At 42.4% G+C, this 15,380-nt stretch overlaps 1 protein-coding gene across 2 annotated transcripts in view; it reads left to right on the top strand.

Moving 5' to 3' along the window:
* The first annotated feature begins 2,886 nt into the window (after positions 1-2,886).
* GTDC1 (glycosyltransferase like domain containing 1) overlaps positions 2,887-15,380 on the top strand; it is a 231,244-nt gene continuing 218,750 nt past the window's right edge. For both annotated transcript variants that reach the window (XM_082198810.1, XM_082198808.1), the window contains exon 1: positions 2,887-3,017. The gene's annotated coding sequence lies outside the window, so the exon portion shown is untranslated. The remainder of the gene's footprint in view (positions 3,018-15,380) is intronic.

Genomic DNA, 15,380 nt, shown 5'->3' with positions numbered 1-15,380 from the left:
AAGCCTGATCCAAAGCAAAAGATCCATAGCTCATTTACAAATTCTACACACCATGGAACTTGTAAATACAGTTGTACCTCAGGTTAAGTACTTAATTCGTTCCGGAGGTCTGTTCTTAACCTGAAACTGTTCTTAACCTGAAGCACCACTTTAGCTAATGGGGCCTCCTGCTGCCGCCGAGCCACCAGAGCAGGATTTCTGTTCTCATCCTGAAGCAAAGTTCTTAACGCGAGGTACTATTTCTGGAGTCTGTGACCTGAAGCGTATGTAACCTGAAGCGTATGTAACCCGAGGTACCACTGTAAAGGTTATTTATTGTAGGCATCAAATATTTTCTGCCTTTTCCTGGTAAAATTCCCCGAGGCTACTAGTGAACTGCATTCACAAGGTGGCACTTGAAAGTTTATGGTATATTGTCATATATGAAGGGGTTTGTTTTTCACATAGGATGCTCCTCAACCTCAGAATTCAGATTTCAAAGTTTCCAGCAGTCCCTGAAGCACACTGACCTGTGTGACATCAGAGCAGCTAAGCCAATGGCAGCCAGAAGGGTCACAACTTGCTTGCCAATATGGGCTGTTGTAGAACACCTGAGTAGATCAACCAATGACATCAAGGGAGCCACAGCAAGCAGGGGAAACAGAAGGAAATCAGGAGCAACAGCAAGGGAAGACTCACGAGGGCTGTTCAGGGCCATCCGAGAAAGGCTTAATGGTGTAGCCCTTCATATGTAAGCGATTGGACCGTGAAGTCCCGGGTGGCTTGTGGACGAAATGTTCCGACACGCTGCCAAGAAGGCCAAGAAATAATTGAATTCCTATACTTTAGTCCATCTCACTCCTCCTCTACTGTCATTGCTCTTCGGGGGATACACCCATCTCCAGAACAGCATGGCTGGATCTAGGACAGATCCGGTGATTTGCCATGAAGAAAGAAGTAATGAAAGCACTCATTAGAGGGAACCCTATTAGACCAGGAAATTTTTTAATCCCTGTCACACAGGGGTAGAATGTTGCCAGCCTGAAACTCTTAAATCAAAAGCACTTTCCGAGTGTAAAGAGGAGTGACTCCTTTCTGCAGCTTCCTTGGTACCATCCCTCTGCCATAATGCTGAGGCCTTTTGCTTTCTTTAAATGCAGGGGTCTAACTAATTACTGGCAGGAAGTGCTCTTTTTTTATTTCATTGGTATGCAAATTAACAGAAGTAGAAAAATATTCTAAAGAAACTGTTACAATATCTGTCCGCAGCCTGATGGCCAATTAGAAAATGGTATTGTATCAAGCCTTATGGCTGCAAACTGTTCTCACTTGAATGGCTTGAAGTTGAGTTTTCCTGGGGGCTGTGGCTACTAGGCCTCTTAGAATGAGGGGAAAGGTATTTCAAGTGAGGAATTCTAAATTAAGAAACACTTTCTGATTAAGCCAAAAGGAAAAGAAACAAAGAAAGAAAAAAACTAACTTGAGGATTTGCCTGTTTTATACTTACTACCAGTAAGCTCTGCAAAACACACACACACACACACACACAAAACCACACCTCACAAAACTTTATTTGACCAACTTATAGGGTATCCTCAGAGGTCAGGACCAGGATTGTGTGATACATGTCACTTTATTCTGCAGACACATTCCAAATAAAGGTAGGGACACTGAAAAGCATCTGTGTTGTATATATTAATAGGAAGTATACAGAATTTCCTCTGGAGGATTGCATCCAACATCTGGCTTTCCAGTGGTGTAAACAGTATAAAGAAAGCTTAAAGATTTTTATAATGGATGGTTGAAAAGGACTACATACTGTGAATACAATATATTGTTTTCATACAATTATTCTGTACTTCCTGCTTCCACTTAAAAACTTGCAAGAACTCCCAATCTTGTGATATTTTGGCGCTTCCGCTTGCAGAGGACAGTGGGAAGCAGAGAAGCACAACCACCCATGGTTCCGTTTTTGCAATCCGTTCTTGCTTTCTGCAATAGTCAAACATGCATCTCTAGTGTTTACTAAATGTATCTAATGAGCTTCAGCCAGCCCACAAATGTTTACGCCACACCAGAATCAATTTTCTGTTCCTTATGGTGTCACAGGACCCTATGATGTTTTCAGTAATTTGTAATAACCTAGAGTGGCATTCAACTAAGCTCTACTCAGAGCAGACTCTTTGAAGTTAATGAACATGACTTAAGTTAGGTTCATGAGTTTCAGCGGGTTTACTTTGAGTAAAACTTAGTTGAATGCCACCCAAAGTACAGTAGTACCTTGGTTTACGAACTTAATCCGTTACAAGGCGTGCTTTTCCATAGCAGCGGGGGACTCAATTTATAAATGGAACACACGCAACAGGAAGCAGAACATGTTCTTATTCCAAGGCGAAGTTCACAAACCAAAACACCTACTTCCAGGTTTGAAGATTCTGGGATTTCCCTGGGGAGCGGGGGGGGGGGGGGAGAGAGATCGCTCTCTGAATGAATGTTCATTGATGCTGAAGACTATGTGCTCTATGTACGGATTAGCGGTGATGACAAAAGCCAAGCTGGGTTTTGCGCGCCCTGCTTCGTGAACACGAAGGGATCGTGTAGATGTCTTGCCGTGAATTAGCCCGCTTGGGCTGTGATCTTACACAGGAAGCCCCATGGAGCGGATAGTTCTAAAATATACGATGCCTCTCTCCAGTGAGTTCGTCCACGTCCCTCTACCAAGCATGCCCAACTAAGTCTGTCCTAAACCTACTTCCTTGGAAGTAAACCCCGCTGAAGCCAAGGGGGCTGACTTCTGAGTAAGCGCGGCTCGGTGCACTTGGGAAAGCCAGCCGGAGCCAACGCGCCGGCGCACCTGCAACGCGGGTTGCTCCCAGGCGCCGCGCGTAAAACGGAGAAGCCGAGCTGCTGCTGCTTCGCCCGGGCCGGCTCTTCCTCCCTTCCGCGTCGGGGCGGAGAGCGAGCGGGAGGCGGAGCCGGGGAGGCCGCGCGCTGCTGCTGCCGCCGCCGGCCTCCAGGAGGGGACCAACAAGGAGGAGGTGAGTTTTCCCCCCCCCCTCTGGGTGGGGTGAAGAGCCAAGGCCGCGCGGAGAGCCGAGCGGGGCGGGAAGGGGAAGGGCGCCGGGCGCGCGGGCCGCCGCAGCTGCACAGAGCAAGGCGGGCAGGCGAGAGAGCCGAGCAGCGGGCCCAGGGCGCGCGCAGGCCGGCGGGCTGCGAAGAGCCGCCTTGGCGCGGCCGGGGACGGGGGCTGGAGGCGGGGGCACGTTGCTTGGGCGCTGGCGAATATGCATATGAAAGGAGAGCGAGGGAGGCGGCGGCGGCGGCGGCGCGGGGGGAAACGCCAGCCTCCCGAGAGGCGCCTGTCCTCTGCCAAGACCTGCAGGGACCCCTGTCGTCGGGCCCAGCAGTTACTGGCTGGCCGAACATCCGAGGTCGACGGGGCGCCCGCGAGGCTCCCAAGCCAAGCTCCCTCCCCGAGAAACCTCACTCCTCTGTCCCTTAGTCGGGCACTGCCTCTTCGTGGGCTTCGAGGCGCGGACGTCTGCTGCATTCAGCCATGAAGCAGGCTTAAGTTGCAAGAAAGAAAAGAGTGTTCCGGAGCACGTGCAGAGTGCTTTTCCGTGTTAAGCAGCACCAACACCCACATACTACGAGGTTTCCTGGCAAGCTCGAGGTTTAATCGCTCATTTTAGAAATAAAAAGCATTGCCAGGGGGCGGGCATTGAAGGACAATAAACCTCCGCAGTGGAAAGCGGTGGTGAGTTTTTATGGGGAGGGAGAGTAGCTTTGAGTGGGAGAGGACCTGCTTTGTATAGTGAAGGGTCCAGGTAGACCCTCTTGCAGACCCATAGAGGGCTGGGCAGCTTCCAGCTTCTGAGGCCCCTAGTAGTAGTAGACATAATAGTAAGAATAATATAATAAGAGGAGGTCACACAAAAGTAAGTTGCCAAAAGGAGTGAGTGGATTGTTTATATAATCAACTAGTCTGAAGACTCATTCATCACTGTTCAATCTTGTGCTGTCAGAACTGATACATTTTTACTAAAACGACAAAATCTGTGTCCGTTGACAAACACACACACGTTACCAAATCACATCTCTTACTTGCTAAAAAATATTCAGCTCTAAGCTGAGAGTGGGTGTCACATTTTGGTGTGATATGCATAGTCGCAAAACTTCTCAAATGCCAAAAAAATTACAAGTGTCGAAATGTGAGTTCTCCTTTGAGCTTGAGGCCTAGACCAAATGGCCCTCCTGGCTCACTCTCTGCTTGGTTCTGGTCTAAAGTTCAACCCCAGGTGTCTCCAGTTAGAAGGATCAGGTAGTAGTGGGTGATGGGTAAGACCTGAATGAGACTCTGAAAGTAGGAGCCAGTCACAGTGCTTGCTGAGCTTAAGAAATGGTCTGGGCTATTAAGGCAGATTCCTGCTTACTGTTTATGTAGTAGAAGAAACCAAACACTGCTGCCCCAACCTTTCTCATGCTGGGTTTCTTAGAACATGTTAAAGGGCATTTGCTGAAGGTTTCAGTTTTCTAAATTTATGGAGAGTCTCCTTTTACCAGTTAGTAGGCACAGATTCCTGTAGACAGAATGCAGAACCTAGGTAAAGGTAAAGGTAAAGGGACCCCTGACTAGTAAGTCCAGTCGTGGACGACTCTGGGGTTGCGGCGCTCATCTCGCTTTATTGGCCGAGGGAGCCGGCGTACAGCTTCCGGGTCATGTGGCCAGCATGACTAAGCCGCTTCTGGCGAACCAGAGCAGCACATGGAAACGCCGTTTACCTTCCTGCCGGAGTGGTACCTATTTATCTACTTGCACTTTGCTTTTGAACTGCTAGGTTGGCGGGAGCAGGGACTGAGCAACAGGAGCTCACCCCGTAATGGGGATTCGAACTGCCGATCTTCTGGTCGGCAAGCCCTAGGCTCTGTGGTTTAGACTACAGTGCCACCCGCGTCCCTTTGAGAACCTCTGTAGACCAGTTCAAAATGACGTGGTGGAGTGGAATTCTAAAAGATTCCATTTCGTTGGGAACTGATTCATGAGACAAAATCTGGTCTGCTTGGGTAAGAGGGTTGAATATTCAGCATTTTGCATGTGGCGAAGCAGAAATGTGATTGCTGGTTTGCAACTCAGCACAACAAAGTTGCTGAAAGTGAACTGGGAGGTGGGTAAAGTACACAGGCAACTTGCAAGCTTAAAGTTTGTTGGCCCAGTCCCAGTGCCATTTTTCAGCAAATAGCAAAAGCACAGAACCATTGATTCCATAACCACAATATTCTATGTTCAGGCATCCTGATTCAGAGCTTTTAATGCCACTTTCTTTGTTAAAGGCTCTCATGTAAATTTATGTGGATGCATGTTGTTGGGCAGGTAATAAATATTAGTGGGCCTTCAGATAATAGTTCTTGTGTGCGTTATTTTGGAGATTATCCTGTCATGTATCTTATGACGTGAAGGAAGTGGTACTTCACTGTGAGAACTAAGAGGCTGCTGACCCAAACAGAACAGCAGTAGAAGCCCTGCTCACTTGACATAAGATGTATTCATGCCTAGGAGTGGGATTATAAACACTCTTCCCATCCATGTATTCCTACACAACTATAACAGACCTATGCATAGACCTGGGACACTACAAAATGCATAGAGAGATCCCACATACATTCAGGTAGTGCAGGTGGAGGTGGATGAGGAGTGTGGAGAGCTGATACAATCCATTATGCCCCCCCCCCAAGCTGGATATGTTGCATGAATAGGGGAAGAAGAATGCACATTTTTATTATTTGTAATGCTTTGTTGCAGGAAATAAAGACTGAAAACTGCAAAATGGGTTGTGCTCTGAATGCTGGTGATTCGCTAACATAGTTTGGCTTAGGAAACACAGTCCATAAAATGGATTAGTTCTTACATTGTGTTTTGCGATATGGAGACCTTGTCTCAAGCCATGCATAGTTGACATGATGACCACATGAAGTTACAGTTTGTTCCCAAGATGCATATTAGGAAGCAGATACCCTCAGCTGCCTTCTGTGAATCCTTTAAATATTTCCTCCTACAAATAATACTTTTTATGTTTGAGTTAATGCAAATATTAGCCATAAGTTTGTTATGAGAAATGTTATGGAGGAATCTTCTGCTTGCACTCAAGATGTTGGGAGGGTTCTTGTAGGTCCACCATCCAGTTTGATGCAGGAAACCCAGAGCTAAAATAACCACAACAGATACACCCTCTGCTTGAAAATATCAAATGCGGAGGTACCCACCACTCCTCTAGGTAATTGGTGCCATTACTGAATTGCTATAACTGTCAGGATCTTTCTGTTAATGCTTAACCAAAGCCTACCCCCTTGTAACTCAAACCCCTGTAGATCTTGTTCTGCCGTCTGGAGCATCCGAGAACAAGGGTTTGCCCTCTTTTATTTGACAGCCTTCAGGTATTTGAGGAGTACTATCATGTCATTCCTCAGTCATCTGCAGGCTATAATCATGTGCATGTGGTTGTGCAACTGGACATAAATCAGCTAGCTTTGGCCATACAAGTAAAAAAACAAAACAACCCCTCTAAAATGAATCCATATTGAGGGGAGTGTCTCTGTTTCAACTGAGTGATACTTGGCAAGTGTGCACAGATCTGTTAACACATAACACTGTGACAATGGGAAAAGCAGACTGGAGGGAAATATTTGAGGTGTAAATATATGCACTTTCATCAAGGGAAGAAGGGTGGCGTTTGGGAGTTTCTATCCTGCACATAAATAGTTCTTGGATGCTAACCACACATTGTTGGCTTCGATCTTAGCACAGTGGTCAAGAATAAAGGAGAAGCAGATTGCAGCCTAGTGTATTTCAGTGGCTTGGTATAATTCAATAGAGCTGTTTTATTGGACTCTATTAACCTGGTTAACCTTAAGCCTTAGCCATGACAGGAGTTTCATATAAGAACCCATATGTAAAGTGCAATATTGAATTTTAATTAGAGCTTTCAAGACATGAAGTGGAATGAATTCTACCCAATTCTTCCTCACTTCTAATGTACATTTCTTTCCTTAGAGAAGCTTAGGCTTGATAAAACACTGTGTGGTAGGGAGAAAGTATATTTTCACGTGTCGGCATAATTTTAGTTAGATTGGAAAAGCACAATGAGAACAAATTCATTTGTAAAAGTTGATATCGGATTTATGTTCCATTTCAGTTTGCGATTTAATCACACTTGTATGTTTACCAGTTTGGCACCCAGTCTGGACACCAATTGGTGTTGGTAAGGATTTTTGTGCAATTTTTATAACACCCCCCCTAGAATTTTAAATACAAAACTTTTAATAACCTCTTGGGATTTAGAACAATGAACACAAAGTGTTATAGACGTTGGCTAGAACTCCTGTTTTAGAGTGCCTACTGAAAGTTTTATGTACTTCAGAAAAATTGCTGTTCAGTGCAACCTGAGAATGATTGGTATAAGCTAAATTTTTTAATAAAGTTTTTGCAAAAAAACCACCTCTAATTTTAAGAAGTTGACTGTGGCCTGAGCTGGAAACTTGAATTACCATCCTAAACTGCTGCTGAATCAGTGCAATGTCGTATCTTATTCCTAGTAGGTATACTGTGCTCTGCCAAGTTCGTTTTTAATTCAACGGTTTCATGTTTATGTTGTACATGGAAGGTGTCAGATCCCATGATGAGCATGGGAATAGGCTTGGCACTACTGACACTGTTGCCACCCATGTCATGTTCCCCCTTACTACTTGCATGTGACTTGCAGAAGATGTTTCTGCAACTTTTGTACAATTGCTCTCTTTCTCATTTGGTCTCTAGTGCCATCCTTGCACCTCATTCTGTCTATGTTTTGACTTGCAACGTAGATCGGATCTAAAGCTTTAGGGTCCTTTTTTGAATTTACATTCCTCGGTTTTCATAGCTGGACAAGCCACTGTAGAGTAGTGTGTTGGACTAGAACCTGGGAAACCAGGGTTCAAATTCCCCACTCAGCTATGAAGCTCACTGGGTGACCTCACTCACTCGCTCTGCCTAATCTGCTTTACAGGGTGGACTCTCCTTCACTGGAGGTTTTAAAGCAAAAGTTGGGTGCCCATCTGCCATGGATGTTTTAGTTGCGTTTCCTGCATTGCAGAAGGTTGGGCTAGATCAGGGGTCAGCAAACCTTTTCAGCAGGGGGCCGGTCCATTGTCCCTCCGACCTTGTGGGGGGCTGTACTATATATATATTTTTTTGGGGGGGAGGACGAATTCCTATGCCCCACAAATAACCCAGAGATGCATTTTAAAGAAAAGCACATATTCTACTAATGTAAAAACACACTGATTCCTGGACTGCTGGCTGGATTTAGGAGGCAATTGGGCCGGATCTGGCTCCCGAGCCTTAGTTTGCCTACCCATGGGCTGGATGGTTCCTGGGGTCTCTTCTAACTCTACAATTCTACGATTCTGTGAAATATAGATAGGACAACACAAGCAGAAAGTAGGATCAGGCAAGGTATACTGTCCAGGAAAGCCTATTGAACAAGAACAATGTGTTTCTAGGAAAACAAGAAAAGCGACAATGTTTTCACGTGTGGGGGGCCATGTTATGAAATACAGTTCTTAGGTTGAAGTGTTGACTGCTCATACTTTGCACCAGCAGCACAATGTCAAGATATATTGTATGCTGCTTCTGAGCTGATGTCTCTCCAGAGGACGTTTGAGCCAGGCACTTTCCTGTGGTTTTCGTGCCTCAGTTCATGCCCAAGCATACAGTTCAAAAAGATTTTGTTGCGTTTATTTGTGCATCTGCTGCTGAGAAGGGAGTTCAAAATACCACTGACTTCAGATCTTGGTAGTTTGCTAATAGAAAGTAAACAGACTTGCTTCTGTTTGGGCCTTGACAGATTTGAGACACAGAGCCCGTTCAACAACTAGGCCACCTACTCCCCACAAACAGAAGAACTGCCCACCCATAAATGTTATGTGGCTGAACTTTCAAAATTGCTGAGCAGTTGTTTACACACTGTTTCCAACCTCTTCTGGAAACCTGTCAGAGCCTGGCATGATAGAAATGACTGGATGTTTAGCTGTTTTGAAGAGTATTTATGATAATGATAGGATTATTTGCCTTGAAGTATAATTTGTAATAGACATACATAAATGAGACAGAAAGGAACTAGGAAATTTACCTTGGGTGAAGATTTCATTTAAAATGCGGTGAATTAAATGTTTTAATTTTGTGTTGCATCTTATCTAGTGAAATGTAATTCGTTTGCATACGTATGCAAAATCAAATACTACACATGTCCTAATACTAGCAGCCTGATTTGAGATGTTTCATATGGACAAGATTGGTGTAAATAGATGCATAGGATTGGTTACGTGGTGGGTTACTACACCTAATATTAAAGTGGTTATGCAGAATGGGAGCGACAGAATTGAAGTTGCAAGGGAGGATTCATAGAATTGTAGAGTTGGAAGGGATCCCAAGGGTCATGTAGTCCAACCCCCTGCAATGCAGAAATCTTTTGCCTAATTTGAGACTTGAACCCATGACCCTGCGATTAAGAGGCTCATGCTCTGCCAACTGATCAAGCTCATTTGTAAGCCCTTTTAGTACCCTTAGGTGCATGCCATCAGGGGTCTTGGAGATTTGAATTCCTTTAAAGTAGCTTGGTGTTCTCTTTCCACTTCTTTCCCCATCTTGGGCTGTAGCTCCCTCCTTGCATCATTTATTGTGTTTTCACCAGGTTGGGCACTGCTTTCATTTTGGATGAAGGCAGAGGCAGAGCAGATGCCGAGCAGTTACACCTTCTCTCTGTCACCCAATAGCATTCCTCTGTCTTTTCCATGCAGAGGACCTACTACTTGCTTGTTCTTCCTTTTGTTTCAGACATAGCCGAAGAAACCTTTAAAAATTATTTTTAACCTCTCTTTCAAGCCTGAGCTCATTCTGAGCTTTGGGATGCTTGACCTTCTCCCTGCAACTGTTGGTTACTCTTGCATCCTTTTCCTTTGTGATTTCCACTTTCTTCCATATTTTTATTTTTTATACACACCCTTCTTAATCTCAGCTCATCTGTAAGCTCCACACCAGTTTCCTTAGATGCCTCCTACTTTTCTTTCTTGTTGGAATTTTCTGGTTTGGGGCCTTCAATATTTCACCTTTAAGAAACTCTCATCCATCTTGGACTCCCTTCTCTTTGCGTATTTCTGACCAAGGGATCTCGCCTAGTAGTTCCTTCATCTTTTTGAAATCTGCCTTCTTTAAAAAGATGAACTACTAGGCGAGAACCCTTGGTCAGAAACTACACTCTCCTTTCCCTTTCCTCTGTATCATGAAATCCAAGAGGATATGATGATCACTTCGTCTCAAGGTTGCCAATATTTGCCCGGGACGTGTCCAGGAAGGCTACATCTTCCTAATGCAGAGCTGTGGAGACATTTGCAGAGGACATTTGTTGTGCATTTCCCTGGTGGGCTCCACACCTGAATGTTAAGATAGGTTGGGGAAAACCAGCTCAGAGGGGTATTTGCAAAGGAGAATTGATAGGTGTAGTTTAAGCCTCTCCTCCAATTTGCTGTAGGTTGGAACCCCGTGTTTTCCTAGATAGCATCTCTCATTTAAACCTGAGTTTAGGACTGCCAGGAACCTGTGGCAATGCCAGTGCAGTGCTTTCTGATACTTCAAATGATTTTCATATTGAGGAGAAGTTGGTTCATACTTTGGTTTTTAGATTTTTAACATGGAGGCCTCCAGAAACCACAATAGGACTGTGAATGCATTTAGTACTGATTATAACACAGTCTTACTGCAATAAGTACAGAACTTTTAGTGTTGCCTTGGTAGATATGTCTCAAAAGTAAATGTCTTAAATATACACCTTAACCATATTGCTGTGGATGAGATGTGAAAATAAAAATAAATGTGTGAATATCCAACAGACTGACACGGATTGCTTCACATTTTACAACATTGCATCTCCTGACTGCTAGTCTGAAAAAAGAGATTATATATACATAATGTATATATAGCTTTGTACAAAGTTGTAAGCTAGGAAAGGGAGATACAAATCTTTTAGTTCGGGATCCTCTGCTTTCTGGAGCTTTACATTAACACACTGATGTAATTTGGAGGCAATGAACTGCTTCCAGAGGGTGAAAAGCTTGTAGAACTCCACCTTTTGTCTTCTTCTAACAAATGCCATAAGGGAGATCATTGTTTTGTTTTGTTTTTCCTAGGGAAGCGGAGTTTTTGAGGCAGTGATTTGCTCAAGGCCACCCAGAAAGTGTCTGAACTTGGCCCATCAACACAGTTTTCCAGGTCAAAGTCCAGTACACTGTTTGGACCCCACCAAGGGCTTTATCGGAAGATTTAAAGCAACCTTGCTTTGCTGTTTTGACCCAACAACATGTAAAAATCTCTAAATTAATATCCTTCAACACTCTCTGTGGCTTGCAGGGATTGTTATATATGGTTTATATGCTGTGGAGTTGGGTGCCCCAAGGGGAAATCTTGACCATATTTTGTGAATACAAAAGCTTGAGGTCTTTCTAATATAAACTTTCAGAAAATTTGCCTTTGACCTTGGTTGTCTACTGGACTGCAATTTAATACACAGTGACCTTCTCATTCCAACCTTGCGCATAGTTTAAGGTAAATCAGAGTTTTCCCAAATAAACAATTACATGATCTTTCAGCTTAACAAGAACAATTTCCTGTCTTGATCTTGCACTTAACCTCCCTCCTCCCCTTAAAGGAACAAAATGCTTCTGTTGTCATAAATTCCTTTTGTTTTTGGATATGATTTATAGTTGCAGGGTTACATGGCCCTGATCATTGTTGCTGGCAATGCTTTAAAAATTAGTCTCACTTCTGCATAAAACTATTAGCTTTCCTTTAAAATTTAATCTACAGGCTCCTTGTAAAACAGATGGCCGTGTTAGATGTTTAACTGCAAAAATTGCAAATTAGGAGACTATTTGAATGCTTGGTGTTCTCAGAACTGGACTGGACACATTTGTAATGGAGTTGTTTAGGATGGTTAAGAAATATAATCATTCACTCACTTTGAGATTGTGTGACCTTGGCACCCAATTTACATGTGTCTGCTCTTGATTCCTTAATAGTTTGTGCTTAAAAACATCCTTAAAAATGTTAAAACAATGCACAATATTTTAGGAGGTCACAGTAGTCTCCAGGGTACTACTACCAGGGAGAAGGCATGCCATTTTGTATAGTATCGCAAACGTTGATGCTTCTTTAGTGCAGCAGGCAGACAGGCAAGTGCTGATGGTTTTAAGACTTGTATGTTTGTCAATCTTCATCACAGATTTATTGAACAAAGTGTTCAATGTTTCGGTGTATTTGAGGCTGTAAATCCCTTCTTCAGGGCAAACCTATTTGCCAAGTGTACCCAGAGTTGATGGTGAAGCTTTTCTATAAGCTGCCCAGAGAACGTGGCTATTGGATGGCTTTATGAGTATTAAAAAACCAAAACCAAATGAATTGTCCCTTTTATTGGTTTAGATCAATATTCATATTTTGCAATTAGTATATTTCATAAAAACACATACCAATTGCTTGCTTTAATAATTAAAAACCTACCTGTTTGCAGCTAGATAGATTCTTTTATACTAGAAGGGAGCAGGATACGAAATATACCTTTTGCCCTACAAATGGAGATGCTGCCAGGTTTGGGGGGGACCTTGGGTACATTGTCTCAAGGCCATGTTGACCCCTGTATCCCCCTGATGCTAATTTATTGATGCAGTGTAGCAGTAAATTAGAGGAGTGGGCAAAAGGATGAAGCAAGCTCTTTCCTTGCCTCTGCTCCTTCTCCATTTGGCTTTCCTTCAACATTAGCCTGTTTCTCCTTCTCTGTTCCTGGTCTTCTCCTTCCCTTAATTTCAGCGGTCTGGAACCAGCCAATAGTAAAAGCATCTGGTTGTGTTTTTTGGGGGGTTTATGTAAGGGGTGGTTGGGAATCAGCACAGCATTTGAACTTAATGTTTTATGTTGAGTTTCTTTGTTTGCCTCAGTGTATAGCTGTTTATGTGACCCTCTAAAATTGTTTTTTAGAGCCATCATAAGGAAATAATATGAATATTACAGAGATCTAGATACAACTTTTGACAGGCAGATTTGTCGCGATGCTGACTTTCTAGGTTTTAAATGTTTACTAACAGGCAGGAATAAAATATAGTTGCTTTTTTAAAAAAAAATGGAGGATTGTAGGGTGGAGATTTCATTGGGACCGGAATTTGCAAATTGACACTATTCTGGCTAGAACAGGGCAGTTGGAAGTTAAGGTATAACTGACATCACAGTGTTCTGAATGTGTGTTAATTCCACAGAGAAATCATATTGTGTTTTCCTTGGAACAAACAGTCCAAACTTCTATTGAAGGTTATGTTCATATGAAGTTTACTCCTTAGCAAGTGAACACAGGATTTCAGCCAAAGCCTCTTAATGTAACTTCATATGAAGCTCCATTAAGAGGCTTTGGCTGAAATCCTGTGTGCACTTACTAAAGAGTAAATCCCATTGAATTTTGTGAGCCTTGCTTCCGAGTAAACAGGCATAGGCTTTGGCTGTATGTCTGTGCATTTCTTTCTTTCTTTCCTTCTTTCTGTTGTTAGAACTTTTAACTAGTTTAATGTTAAAATTGTATCCACTAAAACATGAAGTTCAGCTGCTTTTAGTAGCCAAAGTTGGTCAGTATTATTGTTATTGTAGCTTTTTGTTTGTTTGTTCGTATTAGCTACATTCCCAATGACTTTCATGCCATTTACGTCACTTTCCTGCTGATGATTTGCAGCAAGGGAGATGAAATGGGCAGCTGTTTTTATCAAAATCCAGTTATAATCCACCTTTGGAAAAAAGACAGAAAAGCAGGAATTGGTTTGTTTGTTTATTTGTTTGGCCTGATTTTGAGTGTTTTTAGCTGCTAGGTTTGTTTTGACTAAAAAATAAAAAAGGATTGCCGAATCGAAAATAAAATGGACTTTCTGCATTCCACTCTTCATTTATTTATTTATTCTCACCACTTTTAGGCTATGATGGCACAGTGTCCTGGCATTGGTACTGTTGGGGTTGCTTCATGTGAGGGCAGTGATCTGCTTGATTTACCAGTTGAAAATCTAGACTTTCTGTTAATGAAACCGGCAGTGATGGATTTTAAATCACAAAAAATATAAAAAAATCCAAAGGGTGTTCCATTTCAAGTTTCCGAAGGCCACTTCCCATGTTACAGTTTAACGTTTCAGACTGATCTTCGTGTAGAAAAGAGCGTATATGCCATATTATACAACCCATGGCATGAATAGTTCTTTATGCCATGATTGATTTTTTTTAATGCCAAATTCTCTAGTCAGGCATGGAGCTGATACAAGTGTTATTGTAATGTGTATATTACATTTACTGTTACGTATATTTTGGCGTTTTCTAGTAGTTAACCAAAATCCTCACAATCCTTTGTGAATGCCAGCATCTTTTGTATTTTTAACAAAATGGTGGTTGAGTCGTCCCCCGTTCCCAGAAGAATGTTTATTCCTTAACTTGGCTATTTTTAAGCACTTGCATGGTGTTCATCTTTTCTTCCCTGTCTAAATGGTTTAATGAGGGATTATCTTTTGTATACTTGTTAAAATGAATAATCAGTAGGCGAAAACATTGCAGAAATAAACAAGAAATGGTTGGAGTTTGCTCTGTTTAACTGAGACAAGTTATTTCATCCATTTTCAGTGTTCCTTAGCAACGCAGAGTAGTCTTACCCAGGGCACTTTCACATCTTTCTTCAAATATAGCTTTGGTAATGTTTTATATGACCTGCAGTTCGTCCATCTGTCCTGAAGCTCCCAATGTTTTTCCATTGCTTTCAATGATCAAATGATCTTACATGCCTCCTTTCAGCTTAATAATGCACAAGTTGACGAGAGAATCATTTCACATGTCAGGTTTTTCAAGAGTTCTGGGAAATTACTTGCGGTTGTGTTTAGCAAAGCTAAAAGTTATTGAAAATGTGTTACAATTTCATAATGAAAGGAGTAAGAAAAATATTAGCTTGGAAACAAGCTAAATATTTTTTGATAGCCCTAGCCTCAAGGGGGATTCTAGGATCGCTTGTAATAAAGGGATAATTTTGATATCTTTTGGTCAATGGACTAGGACTCTGTTTAGATAATAATTTTTGAAAATGCAGGCTTTATGCAGATTGTTATGTTATCAAATTGTTTGAGTGTCAACACTGAGTTTATTTACAACTAGTGCTTTCATTGTTTCTTTGTAGATTTAGGAAACTTGTTCTCTTGAGTATTCCTTCTTAACAGATCAAAGGATATCTAAACACCCACTAATCCTGCTTTCCTCTTCTTGCTTTATATTTTGCTAATGTTCGTAAAACTGATTCTGCTATTTGCACTTG

The sequence above is a fragment of the Podarcis vaucheri genome, assembly GCF_965113315.1.
Source record: "Podarcis vaucheri genome assembly, chromosome: 1".
NCBI classification, from domain to species: Eukaryota; Metazoa; Chordata; class Lepidosauria; order Squamata; family Lacertidae; genus Podarcis; species Podarcis vaucheri.
Note: the sequence above shows the minus strand (reverse complement) of the source record. Positions and strands in the feature narration are given on the sequence as shown.